Raw genomic sequence first — 17,895 nt, 5'->3', positions numbered from 1 at the left:
GAGATCTGTACTGGTAGCATTGTTGTCAAGGGAAAGAATTCCTTAAATTTGTAGTAAATTTTAGCGTGGACTGGTAAATTTATTAAGCATAACAAACCCATTTCTAACCTGAAAATCGGTTCAATAATAATATTTTCAAGTGACTTTTCACTTTTTGATTAACTTCAGTGTTTGGCATTTCTTCTAAATGCATGATTAGTAAGTGTTTCCTGCATTTCGCAGTTTTGTTCCTTTAGAACGACTTAACGTAAGATCCTCCCGGATCATGTTGTTGTAGGTGGATTATGAACCCATAATTCTACGGTGAGAAAATTTTTTATTTTTCTCAAATATTTATTTGGTATTCAGAAACTACTGTATGTTTGAGGGCAGCCATTTTTGCGCTCCCAAGAGCCCGATGTTGCGTGGGAAGGTTCCCGCAAGGCGAGCTCGTGGATTGCCGGGACACCTCGGTGGAACTCGAGTGCCCGACAATTTTCTAAATTAATGAATTCTGCACAACGAGGGATTTTGATAAGATAGTAAAGGAAGAAATATATAAGCAAAATTATTCATACACCCTCTGTGAAGGTAGTGACACCAGGGACAATTTAGATGCAGTTAAGCCCAAGTGTGCGTTAGCGTGAGAACAGCGAGCTAGTTACACGTGCCAAGGTCGTGGGCAGAAGGAAAACGCGCGAAACGCACGGGCAGAAATAATTTATTTCTCCTGTTGTGAGTGCAGAAAAATTATAAAATTAACATCGAACATAAGTGCAAGTCTGTCCGGAGTTCTGGGACAAGTCTTATCAAAATTGGTCTATTAGAAGCAAATTTGGCAGATTACACCACCGAGACTCATAGAGGGGATAGCGTCCTTCCGGAAATTATAAAAGAAACCCCCCACCGTAGATTTTTCAGTGTCGATCTGGAACTTGAAGCCGCGGGAGCTCGTGCCCGTCGTCATTAGAATTTCGCGCCAGATTGACCGACAATAATCAAATACATGTTCGTGGCTAAAGTCCATATATTTAGTAAGAAGAAAAGTGAATTGGAGAAGCTGTGAACGTTTGCAGACGAACTGGGAAGGTGTAGGCTGGTTGAAAAATACACAGCAGATTTTATTTTTATCATTTCCTGTACTCTTGTAAGTGAAGAAGGTCTGGGGGAAGCGATTCAAAATAGTTCGACTCCCTTATCGGCCGAACACCTGTTCTTGTTGAAACAACGGGGAGAGAAACTACTCTGGGAGACGCATCAGACAGTTATAGCCGACTGCAGAACGAGGGAAGTTCGTGGTGCAAGTTACAAAGAAAGTGCATTATTTATGGTAATTTTTAATCTCGTGTGTGTGTGAAGGGTAGTGTTTGGATGAGTGAGTTTTTAAATATGAAAATGTTATCTGTGAAAATGAGGGGCTAAGTGCGAGGTTGCTGGAGATGATGTAATCAGAATGCTGAGAATGTCACCATTGTGCAGGTCTGTCTATTTTATATTATGTTGTAGTTAGTTTAGTTAGTTACTGTCTGTCCTAACCAAATTTCCAGATGATTGTCGGGTGATATGCGTAATTATCAGGCGAAAGGCGTTGTAAATTTTGGTCAGCGTGTGAAATTTTCAGTGTGTAAATTTCATGTCTAGAACGGTAAAATGCGACGCTTAAAATTTTGTGTTGAGATGAGATATCATTCAAAGTACGGATTTGTGAACGTTATAAGTGTAAATTTGTCGTGGCGAATATTGTAATCTCAGGTGTCAGTTGCATTCAGAAATGCTGGTTAATAATAATAATAATAATAATAATAATAATAATAATAATAATAATAATAATGTCTACCGCGGGATAAGGAAATTCTTCTATGTCAAATTTCATTTAACCAGTTATTTTTACAAGGATCGTAGGCATATTTAGATAATGTCAATAAAATTTGTTAGAGTCACAGTCATTAATGGGAAGAAAATTTTGAGACATCGTGTATACTTGAATTGCGAAAGGTCGATGTGTGCTCTTGGATTTTTGAGGTTCGAAAGTTGTAATTATAGTAAAGTCAGAGATGTGCTTAAAAATGGTTGTCGTTTCCACCAGGGGATCGAAGTATGAAAAGGGGTCTTGAAGGAAAAGGGATTGAAAGCGATGAATTTATATGTACGTGAAGATGAGAGAGAAGCGTTACCGCTGGAATCAAGCGATGAGAAATAGTGTTGAGACATTTTTGTAGAGGAAGTATTTAGGAACAGGCTGTGTTGAAACAGGCTGTATTGTTTTCCGCAATCAATCCGAACTTGAGACGACTGTGATGTGAAGCATTGTAAATTTATAGAACGATTCCAAGTGAAAACGACTCTAGTAAAATGTAAAGGTCTTGGTAGTAAACATCCAGTGATTTTTGTTAAGATAAGGTACGGCCTCACGGATTGAAGAGCACTTTGGACACACGGTCGGGTTATATTTAATTTGTTCATTGGAGAGGTCATGGATAAGATGGTTGGAATTGATGATAGGCGATCTGAGAATTTCGAATGTGATGGTGATGATTATTATTTGGAAGGCATCCACTAAAAGGGAAACGTGTGTTGGGAATTTTCATTGGCAGCCCTGACACTTCAGTGCACAGGCTGAGATTGTGTTCGAGGTGGAGAATCGTTCGTCACGTCTATTTATTTTTGAGTTCACATATTATGATGAGGTAGACACTTGTCGTATTTTTCGAGAGGTAGGTACTTACTGTGTTTCGACTTGCATTCTTTTGATAATAGAGACGTGGTTCCGTCGTGCGTATTTTTTTGTCTGACCAGATTCAGTGTTACTGTTGGAGGTTTGTTGGAAATTGCGGTTCGCCTGATATGTTAAGGGAGACGTAGTACGACCCACTTTGACGCCCGACGATAGATTTAGGACGTCACGTGTTTATTCTTGGAGTCACTGATGATGAGACGTCCTAGGTCACGCCCGACGATAGGATTTGGAAGGCATCATGTATATACTGATTAGGTTTAGGGTGTACAGATTTCAAGTGAGCCCGACGATAGGTCTGGGATGGTAGCTGTATACACTCAAGTCTCGGTTAAGATGTGTTTCTTTTGTTTCTTTTGTGAAGTGGCCTGGGGGAAGGTAGCAGTTACAGTACGATATGATTTATTGTAGAGGGTCTATGCGAAGCTCTCATTGAGATAACGGGACTGGTGTTGATAAATGAGGGCTGTCCAAGTATGGGACACCGACCCGATCTAGATTAAATATTTTTACTGTGTTTCTTCGTGCGTGTTAAGCTGTAGGACTTTGAGATGTTAATTTATTTTTACGAACTTCATTGTTTTTCGTTTGATAGTGTGCATATTGACACTTAGTGTTTTTAGAATGAGACTTGAGTTGCGAATGCGGTTTCGATTCGTCAGCCAGTAATTTATATTATTTTTCATCTTGTCGTATTTTCATTCGTATTCATAGTTAGAATAAGTAAGTAATCACTTTACAAGTAGTGTGTTGGGACAGACAGTAAATAGAGAGATCTGTACTGGTAGCATTGTTGTCAAGGGAAAGAATTCCTTAAATTTGTAGTAAATTTTAGCGTGGACTGGTAAATTTATTAAGCATAACAAACCCATTTCTAACCTGAAAATCGGTTCAATAATAATATTTTCAAGTGACTTTTCACTTTTTGATTAACTTCAGTGTTTGGCATTTCTTCTAAATGCATGATTAGTAAGTGTTTCCTGCATTTCGCAGTTTTGTTCCTTTAGAACGACTTAACGTAAGATCCTCCCGGATCATGTGGTTGTTGGTTCCTTCCGAACAGTTGTTTGGGTGATGCACAGTTAGCATCGGGATTAACGTATCACTTAAGGGTGTCATGAATGACAAATACATGGTGGAATTTTAGGTCAATTGTGAATGATGCTGTTAACTTGTAGTGAACACCATGCTTTCCCATAATATTTCGCAACCTATCCAAAGCAACTGATAGTCAGTTTGGTTCGATTAAGGGTCCATTCGGCGGATGTTTCCGTATCCGTGAAGGGTATTTGACTGGTGGATAACCTTAATTAAGAGAAAATCAGGCGTTCTAATTGTTGAAAGTCAGATTTTCCACGGATCGTGTGGATTAACTCTCAGTTCTCGTTTGGAAATAGGCGCCCGGTTTTCAGGTCTTCCATTTTTCAGTTTTTCAGTTTCGCTGTCCACTAACATATTAGCTTCTCTGAAGCAACTCTTCGACATTGGAAGAAACGAAGTGACGTTATGTAATGTGACTGTGTTTGGAAATTTTCAAAAATCAATAATTAAATTTTTTTGTATTTTTGTGGCAAGAATGCATATTAAATTAACGATGTTATCGTGCTCTTTCAGTTTAATAAAAGTTAGTAAGCACATTTTTGCTCCTCATTTCAAGTAGTTAGGCTTTCTTCTGAACCCCATCGTTTGGTTAAGATCGTGACCGAATTTATCCCCGCAACGACCCAAGATTTAAGAGTTCTAAATTGTTCTACTATAGCAGCCGTGGCCGACCAACGATGGAATGGTAAGTTCAAGGGTTCAATACTGTATGTCGTACTGACACTGATAGGTCATTTAGCGGTCATGGCATAGGAAAGCACTAGGGGTGCGAAGGAAGCGATCGCGGCCTTGATTAAGGTACAGCTCCATTACTTGCCTGGTGTAAAAATGGGAAACCACGGAAACCATCTTCAGGGCTGCCGACCTATTTGTCTCGGTGCGACATAAGGGAAATTGTTAAAAGAGGGAGATTAATTTCGTGGTGTACGTTAATGTGAAAATGACTAAATATTTTTTATGTTGGCAAGCGGTGGAAGTAATGGTGAAGTACAGTTCATTCTCACAATCAAGAAACCTTCCCACTTAGTAGTCAGGGCAGTTCAGATTGTTGGCTCCTATATGATGTTTTCATTAATCGCTCAAATCTTGGTACGAATAAAATGCATGGCCAAACTGTGCTAAGTGGGTTATAGATTCCAGTGTTTTAAAACCGGGAATGACGTTTGCTGTATTTTACGAATGCCTCAGCATTCCTCTCTCAACCTACTACATGTAAGGTGAGCTAGATCTGAGCCATATTGTAGCGGAGTATGTTTTATACTCAGACGTTTTCCATTACGTCACAGATCATTACCTTCAAATACATTAGTTAGAACATAATATACGCATAAGCTCATGTGAACTGTAGCACGTTATTGTCAGATTACATCATATAAATTCGAAACTTACAAGCATACATTTATGTCATAATTACACCTCTTGATAAACTAATGAACTAAAAATATATTACCGCCAGATTCTTCTCCTTCCTAACCTTCTTGATAATTTATTGAGATCGGCACTGGATACACCCTGTTTAATGGTCATATGCACTTTCTGACGCTAACCTTCTGTGATTGTTGGTATTTTAGTGTGTTGTCTGAATTTGGAGAGGTAAGTGTTGGGACAAACACAAACACCCTATCCCAGAGCAGAAAAAATAAACCACACGCGATTAAAATTCCTGCCCCGGCCTGGAATCGAAGCCAGGGCCCTCTGTAACGAACGCCTCAACGCTGAACATTCAGGCAAGGTTTCGGATTGTTGTCAGATTATGACCAATTAAACAGAAGCCTACGAAATCCCAGGCGTCTTGTGCGCTGATGAAGTGTTGGGCCAGAACAGTTTTGCTTTCTAAGCGTATAAGCTTCGTTGTCCTTCAGTCAAGATACTGTAATTTTCTTGACTGGTTTCGGTGGACGAACTTACAACATTCGAAATATGTTTGGACAACCCTGGTTCAAATTGTGTGTAGGCCGGTAGCACACTGGTGTCATTACTTTGTAGTGAACCGAGCGAGTTGGCCGTGTGGTTAAAGGCGCGCAACTGTTAGCTTGCATTCGGGAGATAGTGGGTTCAAACCGCACTGTCGGCAGCTCTGAAGATGGTTTTCTGTGGTTTCCTCTTTTCACACCAGAAAAATGCTGGCCTGTACCTTAATTAAGACCACGGCTGCTTCTTTCGCACTCGTAACCCTTTTCTACACTTTTTTTTTGCTAGGGGCTTTACGTCGCACCGACACAGATAGGTCTTATGGCGACAATGGGATAGGAAAGGCCTAGGAGTTGGAAGGAATCGGCCGTGGCCTTAAATAAGGTACAGCCCCAGCATTTGCCTGGAGTGAAAATGGAAAACCACGGAAAACCATCTTCAGGGCTGCCGATAGTGGGATTCGAACCTACTATCTCCCGGATTGAAGCGCACAGCCACGCGCCTCTACGCGCACGGCCAACTCGCCCGGTTCTTACACTTTTGTCGCCATAAGACCTATCTGCGTTGGTGCGACGTAACACATCGCGAAGAGGCGGTAAACAGCATATGTGGAGAAGAAAAATGCAACAGTGTTTGGAAGGATGTATGAGAATGAGTTGTTAATGTAAGACCAAGATATCGGAAAGGAATATTACTGTTTTCATCACTCACAAGTATTATGCGTTCATTTCTAACTTGAACTTCACTCCTTCCCCGTCTGTTATACCCGACGTTGATAAATAATAATAATTTTACCGGGGTTACACTTTCCCCAGCTAGTTAATATGTGCGCCTTCTACATGGCCGTCTATCTAAACAAACTTGAACTGGTGTACTACAAAATAGTTTGGTATTCAATTGTTAGATGTCTCTGTTATTGGTTTAATTGCTCCCTCTAGGAGGATGAAATCTAATTCTTTCAAAGGAATGCTTAATTTTGCAATTGGCAAACCTTAGGTTTTGAGGATTGTTTTCTTATGTATCAAAGTTGTCAACAATTCAGCTGGTCCCTTCTCAATAGTAATCAGCCTATCAGAAACTTGTAACTTAAAACTGGGGGTGTGTACAGAATCCAGCCTATCAGTAAGGAGTTCTGGAAGCTTCCCCTCAAAAATACTATAAAAGCTGGGAGCTTTAGGTCCGTATTGTCTGAATTGCTCCAGTGTGAGGCGGGTGTATTGACGTGAACCAGGAGGCAGGGGCGCGGGTGGCATTTAGAAGGCCCAACAACTGAAGGTAATGGCAGAATTTTCATAGCTATGTGATAGCTTCTGCAGATAGTTTGAGGGGAAGGATTAAACATCTTTTGTTTATGTAAATTTCTAAATTTGGTTCCTTAAGTGTAGATTTTTGGCAAGTATGATGACTTTATCCTATTCCCTACTGGGAATTATGTAATGTAAGGGAACTCTCTGTCGGTTTCCATCCAGCTTGGCATGGGGTGACTACAGATTTCTAAACCTGTACATTACTTTAATCATAATTGGCTTTAATATTTCTTACTTAGTCACCTCGCTGTAGAATAGGCTTAGCCTCTGTATCATTGGGCCATAAGCCCACTTAGTGTTTTAACTATTTCTATAAGAAGGGCAAGTGTTTCACCTCGTAGCCTTTTGTTTATGGCCAGTCATGTTTAACCTTTCCTTTTTACATTAAGGCCTGTTAGTATGGGCAATCACGCCCCTGCTTTTTCGGTAATTGTTTCTGTTCCCCTTAGGAACAGTAAGTTATAATCCGTTGAGCAATAGATGAGCCCATGTCAGGGCTACTTGGTGTAAATACTTTAAATGAGGACAAGCGATGGATCGTCAGGTGTAACTTAAGTGCGCCATAAGAAATTGATGCCTCTGCGAGGCTGGACTATAGTACCTTTTGGAGCTCAGACTGCTATGTTGCATAAATGATCCGAGCAAAACATGCTCTTTGCAAAATATTGCTCCTGTCAAGAGCAATAACGCGCTTTTCTATGTAAATCAACCAAATTATTAACAATTGTACGTTTTGTTCATGATTTTGGGACTTTGAAATCCCCATTATTGCTAGAGCGAGGAGCTCATTAATAGTATTGTTATTCATTCAGATTCTCTATTAATCAATTTTAAATTAGAAAAAGAAAGAATAAATTTCAAAATTTGTTGTGTTAAGTTCTGTTCCAGTTAATTCCTTGTCCACCCATTCAAGCTTCTCACACCTCTGTGATCCCCGATATTTCCTTATTAATAATACTACTACTACTATTAATAATAGTAGTAATAATAATAATAATAAGAATAATATACTTAGCTCGATAGCTGCAATCGAGTAAGTGCGACCAATATCCAGTATTCGGGAGATAGTGGGTCAGAAACCCACTGTCGGCACCCCTGGAGATGGTTTTTCGTGGTTTTCCATTTTCGCACCAGGCCACGGCCGCTTCCTTCCAACTCCTAGTCCTTTCCCATCCCATTGCCGCCATAAGACCTATCTGTGTCGGTAGGACGTAAAACAACTATTATTATGATGATGATGATGATTATTATTATTATTATTATTATTATTATTATTATTGTTATTATTATTATTATTATTATTATTATTATTATTATTATTATTATTATTATTGTTACAATTTTTCAGGAGTTTCATGTAGTTAAGCGGACTCACTGAATACAACGTTAAGAACTTGTAGCGGACGAACGCATAAGAAAAGTGTCTGTTATCCTGTGTTTTTCTTGTAGTTGTACCTGTAGGTACGTGTCTCGTGACTTCAAATAACGCATTTTCCTATAGGCTATGGAATATCTTGCGAGATAACCATATTCGGTACATCCATTGAACTGAAGATTATATTGCAGGTACTTACCAATATGAAAAAACCAAAGCAGTACAAGTAATAATCCTTCCTTAAAGAATATAATAAAAATAAAATTCCAAATATTTCTCTAATGAAAAATTTACTGTTCAACATACCAGTAGAGTTAAAAGGTAGGCTGTCGTGTGTAGAAACTTTTATTACCGAGGGCATGAAAACCTCTCCACAAAACACCACGTTTAAAGCAAGCTCCCTACAACTATACAAAATAGTTACATAATCTATCATTAGTCACTTCTCATATTCTATCTCTGTAGATGCGTGGTAGTGTGTTCGTTTCGATATCTCAAGACTGTGGGCGAAAATTGTCCTTTCGATTAACCATTTCATAAGATATCGGTTGTAAGAATACCTCTGGTGATATATTTGATGCTTACCCAATAAATATAATTAAAACTCGATCATAGATCACCCATAAGAGATATGTTTCTCAGCAATCTGGAATGTCAAATTGACACGCACACAGCCTAAATGGGTTAAAGGGAACTGTCTGGACACAGTAGCTGAGGACGCGTTACTATTATTATTACTATTATTATTATTATTATTATTATTATTATTATTATTATTATTATTATTAATATTATTTCCCGTTGAGCACGTACCGCATTCATCTTCCCCTCTTCGGCCGACGTGATCCTCAATCCCTTGAGCAGGGGTCTGAATTCAGAAAAATGTAGTAAACTGCTGGAGCAAGATTGGAGTGTACAGAGAATGAGGAGGACAGGTATGTCAAGGAGCGACCGATGAGCTGAAATTTCGTCGTATTGGACAGCACAATGCTCTCTTTGACACAAGGATTTTTACAAAGCACTGCATCCCCAAAAGCGACGTATTTCAACATGCGTCTCCTTAGTGACAGTTTATCTTTCAGGGATGAATTTGAAGTGTACCAGTCCCTAGAATCGAAGGACTTCAAGTATAATTTCACCATTACGCCTGGGACTGAAGCTATACTTCACGCAGTCGCGGCATGAAGTTGCCTACATGCCAGGCGGAGCCTGCCAAAGTTCAGTGATCTTTTGTCTCTACTGATATGGGCAGAAGTGCTACCCACAGCAATTAATTCCACAAAAAGAACAACTTCGCCGTTCTCCATTGAAAACTCACGTTGTCGTCGATTACTTCACTTTCTCTTACCTCTATTCGCCTGATTCGCCTCATCCTTCTTCTCACTTCACATATCCTCCTGCCATTGTTCCCACCCATATTTGCCAGTAATAATTTTCATCACTTTCATATCATTTTCGTCCATTATATGAATATTATCAGTCCGCCCAGTTTTCACTCAAACACAGGCCCATGTACAGATAATTTCACTCGGGAGCTTACTTCTTTCAGGAAAAATACCATAAGTAACTAGAAATAATTTAGTCATTAATTACTTACTCAATAAGTACTTATTTTATATTACAATTTTAAATTGATTAGTACCTAAGACACCCTATTCATGTCTATATAAATAATCTTTTAATAATTTCAGTCAATACGTAATATATAGTCGAGACCAACTGTATAAATAGTGCATTAAAACAGTTAGATGTGAAAGAAGGCCACCCTTAATCTTTCGAGGATTAATACATCATTCAATCAAATCAAATTGATCTCAACTGCAAGTTTACTGGAATAATAATAATAATAATAATAATAATAATAATAATAATAATAATAATAATAATAATAATAATAATAATAATAATAATAACTGTTGTATAAATGTATTTTTCTCCAACGCAAAAAACGCAACGCAACACAACATTTAAGTCGCAGGGACTCAAACTCAAACACTGAGGAGTGGAGTCAGGTCGAGTTAAATGGCCCAGAGCGTTTACACGTCCCTAATAATGTTGTTTTATGGTTCATCCAAAACCAAATCCTAAAGCGCAACAGCCCCGAATGGCCTTGGCCTAACAAGGGACCGCTGCTCAGCTCGAAGCCCTGAAGATTACCAGGTGTATTATGGTCGGCACCACAAAACCTCTCGGCCGTTATTGTTGGCTTTCTAGACCTGGGATGCTATCTCATCGTCAATTGTAATGATGTAGGCTGTATGCACCTCGAACGAGCCTCAGATCCTGTTAAAAATCTCTGCCTGACCAGGAATCGAACCCCGAATCTCCGGGTGACAGGCAGGCAAGTTCCCCCTACAGCACGGGGCTGGGCTGTATGGTTCATTAACACATAGATTAGTTTGATGTAGCTTCCATGCCACTCTATCCTGTGATAATATCTTCAATTCTACGTAACCACTATATCCTACATCTACTCAAATCTGTTTGTCAAAATCATGCTTCGGTCTAATTGTACTGTTATTTCCACCTCCACTTCACTCAGAAACTGTTTCAGCGTGGGTCCTATCGATCTGTCTCTTCTTGTCGTCACACTTTACAATCCTAATAATAATAATAATAATAATAATAATAATAATAATAATAATAATAATAATAATAATAATAATAATGAAAAATCACAAAGTCTTCAGAACGTCAGTAAATAAACACACATTTGTGGTCAAAACTAAGAGTAAAACTGGTACAACGTGGTCAAAAGAACGGAAGAGGCAACACACTGAGTTCATGAAGAGATTTTGGAAGAATGGGAAGGCGAAAGTCGTTAAGCCAATGAACAAGTTCCAACGTGCTATATTAATGGGCATAACGAATCAAGCAACAACAACAACAACAACAAAACAATAATAATAATAATAATAATAATAATAATAATAATAATAATAATAATAATAATAATAATAATAATACAAAACTTTCTTTATTCTCAGTTAAGCTATGAGGATTAATTTTCCCTCTTACTCGCGTCTTCGTCGTTCCACTTGTCACCCCATTGTCGACTTCAGAATGCAAAATTCTTTTTGGTTATCTGTGACGTAATGTTTTTTTCTATGTAACCGTACCGGACTGGGTAAACTCTGACGGTAGAGCGCTAGCCTTCTGAGCTTAAGTTGGCTGGATCGATCGTGGCTCAGTCCGGTGGTATTTGAAGGTGCTCAGATGCCTCAGCCTCGTGTCGGTAAATTTACTGGCACAGTAAAGAAATTAAGCGGGGGCAAGGTTCTGGCATCTCGGCGTCTCCGAAAACCATAAAAACGAATAACATCAATATATTATGCAACCGTACAAATTTTCATTGCCATTACTTCCACAGTACTTGCTCCTGAAAGGATGCTTTCTACTATAACATATCCTTAATATTCTCATGGACCGTGTGCAAAGTCGATAGTGGCTAATAGCGTTGGTTATCGCACCTAAGCACTTGTAGCTTACACCGGCTCTAATTTCGGCAGGTTACTACAGCTTATCCGGGGTACACGATTAGACATGAGAATATGGCTCCTTTGTGTTTCGGAATTTCCTCATCAAGGAACAGATAAGTATAGTTATCTCCTACTAGAACGAAAACGAGGAGTTTCATAAACAGTTTTGAGCTCAAAAACGTACGTTTCTTCTGAACACGGCTAAATAAAGTTATAATATTACCGCGCATGTACCATAAAATACATTCAGTGCACACTTCATGGCCTGCTGTATTACCTCACTGCCTTCACAACTCTACCATTAACATCCCAACTCACACGTAAAACGTGACTTTAGGTTCTGGTAGTGGAAGTGACATTATTTCGTACTATGACGTAATTGCCTTCTTTCCGTACTCAAAAGAGCACGCAAAACGACACTTTACCGTACCGTTACTAATTTGTGCACTGTTTTCTTAGAAATAGTACGTGATTGGTTGAAATTTGCTTCACAGTAACGTAAACACCTTGTTGAATTGTTTCCCCGAACTCGTCTACACAAAAAAAATTACGTCTCTGCATTCCCAGCTCAACTAATCTGCCGCCATCACAATACTGACTACCGGGCGAGTTGGCCGTGCGGTTAGGGGCACACGGCTGTGAGCTTGCATCCGGGAGATAGTGGGTTTGAATCCCACTGTCGGCAGCCCTGAAGATGATTTCCCGTAGATTCCCATTTTCACACCAGGCAAATGCTTGGGCTATACCTTAATTAAGACCACGGCCGCCTCCTTCCCACTCCTAGCCCTTTCCTATCCGATCGTCGCCATAAGAACTATGTGTGTCGGTGCGACATAAAGCCACTAGCAAAATTTTATCTGACCCGAACATCACAGGTTCGATCCTGCCTCAGTCCGGTGGTATTTGAAGCTGCTCAAATACGTGAGCTTCGTGTCGGCAGACTTACTGGCACGTAAAATAACTCCTGCTGGACTTAAGTTCGGCAGCTCGGCGTCTCCAAAAACCGTAAAATAGTAGTTAGTGGGACGTAAAGCCATTATTATTATTATTATTATTATTATTATTATTATTATTATTATTATTATTATTACCATCGCATATGTCACAGTATATCACAAAATTCGTATTATCTTCATTAATCCAGGACCAGAGAACTATATTTACGATTCTGGTAGCTTAGTGGACTGTTCACAACTTCAAACAGCATTAACATTTATTTTTTATTACAAAAAACATGTACACACCTCCTATATCTTCTTACCCAGGTACGAACAACAAAACAAGGAAACGTCAATGCATGGATAAAAAAATGAAGATCTGCGCTGCGACAAATAAAAATTATTTATAATTAAATTAATTTAATTTATAATAATTCGCGTAATATGAAGTAAAATATTGTACGCACAAGCAATGAAGTGATAAGTTTACGTTAGTCGTTTCAAAATTCAGTCCTCGCCCGGAGAATGACATTTTCCGGTGGCTGCTGCGTAAAGAAATAATTCTGTTCTCCTTCACATACTTTTCCCAGACTGAAGAAGGTCCATGTGGGCCGAAACATGTACCTTTAATTAACATTTATGTATTGAGCAGGTGAACTACTGAAATTTACATATTTTCCTGGTACTACAGCCATTAAGGTTTATTCGGAAGATGAATAGTTGTAATTCCGAGGAAACCGATTAAGACCTTGGCGAAACGTCAAGTGTTGCATCAATTAGTCTCGTTTGTCAAGGCAAAAATATAAGATTTTTATGTCAGATAAGGAGCACTTTAGGAGGTACAATAGAACTTGTTTAATTTGAACCGGAATCTTCTAGAAACTCTTCTAATTTAACGCGAATTCGAACTGGTCCGCCAGTGAACGCGTCACAATATATGATGTGAGTGCACGGGTTGTGTCTCACATACGAATTATGAAATAGGTTTTTAATACTTATTTAAAATTACTTCGCCAATCCTATTCTGCTATAAATTAAGCATTGTCGTCATATTAATACCGCAAAATTAACAAATTTAATCACCAATATATTGTTTGTTAGCACTGAAATTTTAGAGACATATTACACCAGTAGTCTGCCGCAGCAATAGCTTTGAAAAATGAAACTGATGATACAGAAAGCGTGAAAAATGTATCTGAAATTATACTGAAATCTGCGAGACACTTTATTCGCCTTTAAACTTACACTCCCGTTGTGAATACACATATGAAAGTTTTAAATCTTGGCAATTTATAAAATTTGCGCACCGAATTGTGTTGCCAAGACTTGAATGTCACATAAAGCTGGACGTATAATTCTCGGAAATTCTCAATAAGCAGTAAATCTGGAATGTACCCATGAATCATCCCCTGAATCTTAAAAGAGTAAGGAGAGAGAGAGAACGGATATGACTAAAGATGTACCAAACCACGAATAAACAATGGCACAATATAGGAGAGGTCAATATTCCGTAAAATATGACATTAATACAAACAGCGATGCGAAGAGAACAAGAAATTAAAGAAACGACTTTCCTTTTTGCAAAAATCAAATGATCATAACTATGTCTCCTGGTCATGGCCATCCATCAACGACTGCTAATTTCGGTTTCAGTTGGCAACCACCCATAAAACATAGCCTGCACGGTTGCTATGGTGACACTTCCGTCACACATTCAAATTTTTGGATTACCCCAGCCATAAGATATATTTATGTCATAAATAATACCTGGCACAATGCAATGAAAAGCTGTATAGACTAATTGTGTCCATAGCTAAACCTAGGCGTCATCGCTTAATCCATCTGCAATTAATGACGGATATATTATCAAAGTGATGGTGATTATTGTTTTAAGAGGAAGTACAACTAGGCAACTATCCTCAAGTGTTTCTATGCTCCACCGTTCAAGTCTTCAGTAGTCAGCGGAATTTCTCATTTCAGTCAGCATCATCATTATCGTAATTTGTTTTGCCGTTCGGCAGGTCCTATCATGGTAGTGATCCAATGATGATATCCTGGGGAAAATTAATTGAAGTGGTTTTCCGTTGCTTTCCTCAACGTCATTTTAGGCTATTCATCTGCCGGTCTTTCAATCAACTCCATGAGAAGTTCTGGTATTGTGGCTCAGTGAGCTTGTTTTCCCGTTCACCGAAACTCTGAGATTGCTGCATAGATGATTATTCAAGAATACATCCCAAGGTGGCCAAGATTTGAACTTTTTCTTAGTTTCACAAGAGAAGCAGTATGATTATACACTACATTTCTCTACCACGCAGGCAACGTTCTATCATCCTTAAAGATCATTTTATAATATCGCCATCCGAGTTGTAAAACCAGTTGTAACATTTTCAATTTTTGGTTTTATACCAATTAGTGTATTTTAGTATGATCTTCAATGTAAAAGTGCAAATATGATTAAATGTGTAACATTAGGTCCTTTAAGCATAATAAATTTGCTTTAAAATTGAGTATTTTTGTGAAAAACAATGTCACCTGTAGATGCATTGGTTTTACACTGGAAGTTGAAGGAGAATTCATTCGCCTTCATTGCAAGACCACGGTTCCTGCAATTGTCGCGGTATTGCGCAGGCATTGTTTACGATCTTACGAAAACTTCAAACCCTTATTTCTCAACAATGTGATTTTTGCAGATATGGTAGTCTTTTACTGCCACGACGATATTTCATTTTTACTGCTAATTAGGCAAATAAAAAATCGCGCGAGAATATTTTCTCCGCTACAAGGCAATACGTAGAAGCATATGATTTTGGGCTTAGGAGACGGGGGAGTGAATACAGATACTTTGATTGTTCCCTTCCTAGTAGCCTCTTACGACATCCAGGGGTAACACGTAATGGATCATTTGACTCCAGTCACAGGAGAGATAAAGAGTTCTGGTAAATCAAAACAAGAATCAGTGCATCACAAAATAACAACTATGTCATTCTTTTTTACGTCCCACTGACTACTTTGACGGTTTTCAGGTAAACCGAGGTACCGCAACTTCGTTCCACAGGAGTTATTTTACCAATCAGTAAATCTACCGACAGGAGGCTGACGTATTTGAACACCTTCAAACACCACCAGACTGAGGCACGATCGAACCTATCAAGTTGGGCTCAGAAGGCCAGCGCTCTACGATCTGAGCTATTCAGCCCGGCGCATTCACAAAAAATTGAAAGGCTCATGGATTATGCGAAAATGAAAGACATTTTCGACCTCAAAATTATAATACTATTATTATTATTATTATTATTATTATTATTATTATTATTATTATTATTATTATTATTATTATTATTATTAATTTGTTTACCCTCCAGGGATGGGTTTTCCCTCGGACTCTGCGCCTCAAGGGCAGTGTCCTGGAGCGTGAGACTTTGGGTCGGAGGAAACTATTTGGGGAGAATGACAAGTACCTCGCCCAGGCGGCGTCACTTGCTATGCTAACAGGGGCCTTGTTTGGGAATCGAACCCACCTCTACTGATTTGACCTCCCGAGGCTGAGTGGACCCCGTTCCAGCCCTCGTACCACTCTTCAAATTTCGTGGCAAAGCCGGGAATCGAACCCGGGCCTCCGGGGCTGGCAGCTAATCACACTAACCACTGCGCCACACAGGCGGACATTATTATTATTATTATTATTATTATTATTATTATTATTATTATTACCCATCCCTGTCTCTTATTTCAAGGCCCTGTGTTCGTTTTCCGGCCAGTCGAAGGATTTTATTTCTAAACTGAATAATAATAATAATAATAATAATAATAATAATAATAATAATAATAATAATAATAATAACGTTCTTTTGATGGGTTTTTTGGAGACGCCGAGTGGCCGGAATTCAGGAGTTTCTTGACGTGCCGTTAAATCTACCGGCACGAGGCTGACTTGTTCGAGCACCTTCAAATACCACCGGACTGAGCCAGAATCGAACCTGCCAAATTGGGGTCAGAAGCCCAGCGCCTCAACCGTCTGAGCCACTCAGGCCGGCAGACTGATAAGTAGATACGAGATGTTCACAAGCTCTTATTTACGGGAAGAAAGCGCACAGGGAGAAGATAACGCTACTGACCTAGTATGCATGTCCAACTCTTGTCCCGTTTCTCTACTGGGTGAGATGAATCTTCGAAGCGAGTTTTTACGACCGGATGCCCTTTCTGGCGTCAACCTTATCAGATGTAGTGTACGTAGACGAATACTGGTTACATACATGGTCACAATATTGTTGATAAATTGGTAATGGTAATTCTAGATAGGCTTCCCAGACAAGAAAAATATCCGTATTAATACATTTTAAAATTGGGTTGTATAAGAGTATTGAAGAAACGCGAAAAAATTTATAATTATTAACGAATTTGAATTAATAAGAACGCATGAATTAACCAACTATTATTGTAATTATTCACCAAACAGGAACATACAAAAACTAACTGAACACTTTATAACACTGCATGAGGAATGAGGCGTGAATCAGTGTGCGGTACTCACATTGTTGTCGGAGTGGAGTATAGCGCAGCTGATCAGCGAGCGGGTGGCCAGCGTTGTTACTGAATGCGGCGGTCCGACTCACTTCACTTTTACTAGCGCTGCTGGCCTTCCGGACTGCTTGTGGTGGGGTGTCGAGCTTCCATATCGCCACGCTTCACAATTATAGTGTTATTTGTTTACCGTACGTGCACTAGTAAGTAGTCCTTGTGCAGCAGGGGAAAGAGGAATGCATTAGGTGATAACCTGTCAGGCTCTCAACCACTGAATGGGTACCGTAATTCTCTTGCGCAACCGAAAACATTTTGACACAAATATATCTCATTGTTTGTTTGTTTGTTTGTTTATTGAATGCAAATATACAGACTTTTGCCAGTTACAATTTTTTCTCATAAGTTCTAAATACAAAAACAAAACTACAAAGTTTACAAAAAAATATAAATAACAAGCTGGATACAAAAACAAGATTGAGAAAAAATTAATTTTTGTAATACGTAAAAATAACAATAATAGAAAAATGAACACAATGAAAAGAATATAAAC

At 38.9% G+C, this 17,895-nt stretch overlaps 1 protein-coding gene across 1 annotated transcript in view; it reads right to left on the bottom strand.

The window, feature by feature from the left end:
* LOC136865968 (organic cation transporter protein) overlaps window positions 1-17,469 on the bottom strand; it is a 224,244-nt gene extending 206,775 nt beyond the window's left edge. The window contains exon 1 of the mRNA XM_067142546.2: window positions 17,356-17,469. The gene's annotated coding sequence lies outside the window, so the exon portion shown is untranslated. The remainder of the gene's footprint in view (window positions 1-17,355) is intronic.
* Between the last annotated feature and the right edge of the window lie 426 nt (window positions 17,470-17,895).

The sequence above is a fragment of the Anabrus simplex genome, chromosome 3 (assembly GCF_040414725.1).
Source record: "Anabrus simplex isolate iqAnaSimp1 chromosome 3, ASM4041472v1, whole genome shotgun sequence".
NCBI classification, from domain to species: domain Eukaryota; kingdom Metazoa; phylum Arthropoda; class Insecta; order Orthoptera; family Tettigoniidae; genus Anabrus; species Anabrus simplex.
The sequence above is the reverse complement of the archived record's forward strand: the minus strand, read 5'-3'. Positions and strand labels throughout refer to the sequence as shown.